General features: G+C 42.2%; 1 pseudogene; it reads left to right on the forward strand.

The window, feature by feature from the left end:
* The first annotated feature begins 481 nt into the window (after window positions 1-481).
* Window positions 482-616, forward strand: LOC120925237 (annotated as a pseudogene).
* Window positions 617-4,700: the final 4,084 nt, after the last annotated feature.

The following is a 4,700-nucleotide window of genomic DNA, read 5'->3' on the forward strand; positions in this document are numbered from 1 at the left end:
GGGTAATTTTAGTGATTGACCAACCCCTTAAAGTTTTATATACCTGGTAATTGGAGGAGTGGAAAAACAAACATTTCAAAATATCCTAAGTCCCTTATTCAACCCCTGTGTTCTGTGCAAGGCGCTTTCTGACCTTTATTAAATTATGGGTCTATGATCTAAGGCAGGGGTCTCAAACTGGTGGCCCTCCAGCTGTTGCTGAACTACAATTCCTATCATGCCTCTGCCTGTGGGAGTCATGCTTGTAACTCTCAGCCTTGCAATGCCTCATGGGAGTTGTAGTTCTGAAACAGCTAGAGGGACGGCAGTTTGAGACCCTTGATCTAAGGTGAGGCTACGTCTTTGGAGTGTGGATTGCAGCACTGGAGTTTTGGTATCACTATCTTCACATACAGAAACTCTTTATTGACTGCTAGGAGATAGATAGATAACCATCTAAGTTGGGACTTGCTGATGTTGTAATACGTTTTTTTCACGATACATCGCTTCTCTGCCTTTTGGCTAAGATCAAGTGTAGTGTCTGTTCTTATCAGTTGCCAGGAGGTGGTGCTATGCTAACCGTCCCTAGTACACGGCGAGGTGGAAAGGGATGGCGGTGGCAGATGAAAAACCTGCTGGCGTGGAGGTGAAAGCCGTCTGATCGGGATGGAGAATCATGCGGTCGAAGCTGAAGGGTCGGGTCCCTGGTCTTCTGGCCTGGATTTGATGCAGTTCCTACCCTTGCCAGTTTCTCGAGAGGGAACTTCGACCCCACCCTACTGTTAAGGGGGGGTCAGTTGTAGGCTAGTACCTTCCAGAGTATAATTAGGTAGGGAGCAAAAGAGGCGACGGGGAGAGCGATTTTGGCTTGGCTCTCTCCCTGAGCTTCCGGAGCTCTCGTTCCTTCCTGGTGGGGAAAGGGGCTGTGACTGTCCGGGCTGTTGGTCAGGGTTGGGAGAAAAGCCTGTGCTGATTGTGCCCCTGGAGTGGCAGTCCAGGGGTGCCCTACTTGCACAAGTGTTTGAGAGGGCACTTCGAGTGTGGCACCTTGGTCACGTCACCACACACACTTTTTTTACACCTGCCTCGGGCCGGGCCTTTTGGCTGGGACCAGAGGAATTTTTGTTTCCTGGCCGGAGGGACGGCCATCGTACTGCACGATGGTCACTTTTCACTCTCCCCATCTTCCTTCTCCCCCACTTTCTTTTTATTTATCCCCTGTGTTGTCACTTTTTTTTTTTTTTGTTTGGTGTAGCACGTTTATCACAGTGTGATAAGTAGGGTGCTGGTCCTCGGGCCAGCCCTGAACGTCTTGGGAGTGGGTGGACATGGCCTTCTGGCTTAGTTCGCCTGCTCTCATGGGGTCTCCCTTCGGGGGAGCCCCACCTAGTACTTGGGTGGGTTCTGTTTCGGCAGACCCTCCGAAGAATGGGGTCCGTCTGGCTTCGTGCACGGACCATGTGAGTACCTCAGTCCCCGTCTGGAGCCTAACGCCCCGGGGGATCAGGGTTAGGTCCTTCCTAGTGGAGGACAAGTGTAACACCCGTTGCACATTTTTGTGTTTTTCACTCTTTATGTGTGTGCACATTTTTTTGGCACCGGGTGGAGTTTTTGGGTGTGTTTCACACGCCATGGGCTTTTCAAAAATTTGTGCTGAAATGTTCTACAGCACTGCACATATTTATTTGGAGACACCAGACTACAGTTGGGACTTGTTCATTTTGTAATAAGCTTTTTATGCTATATATTGTGTTTAAAGGCTTTTATTATTGCACATATACAGTACTTGAAAACACAATTTCATTTCATGATCCTATTGTTTGCTTAGTATTGATGTTTCACTTTTATTAATCTCAGCAGTGCAACACGTTTGATTTTGGCATGAGTTCTAGTAAAAAAAATACTAGAGTTTAAAATGTAAGAAAAATATTTAATAAAAAAAATATAATAAAAATATATTTTAGATCCTGAGCATAATAAATACTGCCAAACTTAATATAATTTAAATATAATATATATATATATATATATATATATATATATATATATATATATATATATATATATATATATATATATATATATATAATTTAAATTCACAAAATTAGTATTTGGCCGGTCATCGTGGGTTGCTACATTGCCTGTTAGCTTTGCTCTTTTACTGTCTTACAAGCAATCATTTCATAACTGACCATACACAGTAGAATCTTCTTAAAATATATGGAACCTCCTTGTCTCCATTAAGGATTTACCATTATCCCAGGGGCAGAAATAAATCATTTGCATAGCTCCACCCCCTGTCCTTTAATGAGGTATAGACACTTTTGGGTTGATTTACTAAAAGCAAATAGACTGTGCCCTCTGCAAGTGCAGTTGCTCCAGAGCTTAGGCGGCACTAATGGCCACTGATAAGATGGCACTGATGGCACTTGTAGAAAAAAGATATTGCTGTGCTTTCTGTTTAGAAAACTCAGAATGCTCTACAAAAGCAGAGTCATGGATGCACCTTGTAGTAATAGTTCATTTGTAAACTAAACAGGAAAATGGTATAAAACATCAGTTTAACCACCTCAATACTGGGGATTTTCACCCCCTTCCTGCCCAGACCAATTTTTAGCGCTGTCGCAGTTTTAATGACAGTTGCGCGGTCATGCAACACTGTACTCAAGTTTTTTCCCCACAAATAGAGCTTTCGTTTGGTGGTATTTGATCACCTCTGCGGTTTTTATTTTTTGTGCTATAAACAAAAGAAGAGCGTCAAATAAAAAAAAAAAACACAATGGGCCAGATTCAGGTACATCTGCGGCGGCGTAACGTATCGCATTTACGTTACGCCGCCACAAGTTTTACGGGCAAGTGCTTGATTCACAAAGCACTTGCCTGTAAAGTTGCGGCGGCGTAGCGTAAATCCCTCCGGCGCAAGCCCACCTAATTCAAATGATCCGGGTAGGGGGCGTGGATCATTTAAATTAGGCGCGTAACTGTGCATGCTCCGTTTTGAAATTTCCCGCCGTGCTTGCACCGATGTCATTTTTTGAACGTCGACGTGAGTTACGTCCTTTCCTATTCACGGACATACTTTAACATAGCAAGTCTAACTATAGGCCACAAAATAGCAGCTTTAACTATACGCCGGGAAAAGCTGACTAGCGACGACGTAAGAGAATGTGAGGGCCGCGCGTACCTTCGTGGATCGCCGGAAAAAAGTTAATTAGCATACCCAACGCGGAAAACCACACGAACTCCACCCAGCGGGCGCCGAAGTATTACACCTACGATCCGAAGGCGTACGAAGCCATACGCCTGTCGGATCGAAGCCAAAAGCCGTCGTATCTTGGTTTGAGGATTCAAACTAAAGATACGACGCGGCAAATTTGAAAGTACCCTGGAGTATCAGTAGATACGCCGGCATACTTGTACTGTAAATCTGGCCCCAAATTTTTTACTTTTTGATTTAATAAATATAATTTAAAAAAATAAATAAAAATTCCTTAGTTTAGGCAGATATGTATTCTTCTACATATTTTTGATAAAAAAATCGCAATAAGCGTACAGTATATTGATTGGTTTGCTCAAAAGTTATAGCGTCTACAATATAGGGGATAGATTTATGGCATTTTTCTTTTTTTTTTTCTTTTTTTACAAGTAATGGCGGCGAACTGCGGTTTTTATTGTGACCGTGACATTGCGGCGGACATATCGGACACTTTTGACACATTTTTGTGACCATTCACATTTATACAGCGATTAGTGCTATAAAACTGCAGTTATTATTGTGTAAATGTGACTGGCAAGGAAGGGGTTAACCACTAGGAGGTGATCAAGGGGTTAAATATGTTCCCTGGTGAGTGATTCCAACTGTAGGGGGAGGGGACTCATAAGGGGAGGAGACCGATGTGTGTTCCTCTGTACTGGAAACACACATCGGTCTCCTCATCGCTGACAGGATGTGGATCTGTGTGTTTACATGCACAGATCCACGGTCCTGCTGTGATCACGGGCACATCGCAGCCGCTGGGCACGTGCACCGGGTGTGCGCACGCACGCACCCCCAAGACGGGTGGGATGCCCAGGACGTCATATGATATCCACCCAGGATGGGAGATCATATGTACATGGGCAGGATGGGAAGTGGTTAAACTTAAAAAATAAATAAAAAGCTAAAATAAAATTGACCTGACCCTGCTGAAGCTTCCTTTTGTGAGAATGGGTGTACAGTAAAGGATTACTTTGGTGCAATTAGAAAAGAGTCAACTCATGTAGGGCGGCATGTGGTTGCCATCATCCCTTGATTACTGAACAATTAAAAAAAACTGAAAAAGGATTGGGATTGTGGAGGCAACAATAGAAAACTTCAAAAATGTATAAAAAAATTATACAAATTTATTACAAATATAAATATTACAAAATACATAAATACAAAAAATGATATATAAAAATACAATAAACAAAACAATATGTGGTGTAGATACTGTCCGTCATAGAATACCATCACCAGATGTTTGATGGCAAGTCCGCTCCAACTTGCCATCAAACATCTGGTGATGGTATTCTATGACGGACAGTATCTACACCACATATTGTTTTGTTTATGATATTTTTATATATCATTTTTTGTATTTATGTATTTTGTAATATTTATATTTTTAATAAATTTGTATAATTTTTTATACATTTTTGAAGTTTTCTATTGTTGCCTCCACAATCCCAATCCTTTTTGA

This window comes from Rana temporaria, chromosome 1 (genome assembly GCF_905171775.1).
Source record: "Rana temporaria chromosome 1, aRanTem1.1, whole genome shotgun sequence".
NCBI classification, from domain to species: Eukaryota; Metazoa; Chordata; class Amphibia; order Anura; family Ranidae; genus Rana; species Rana temporaria.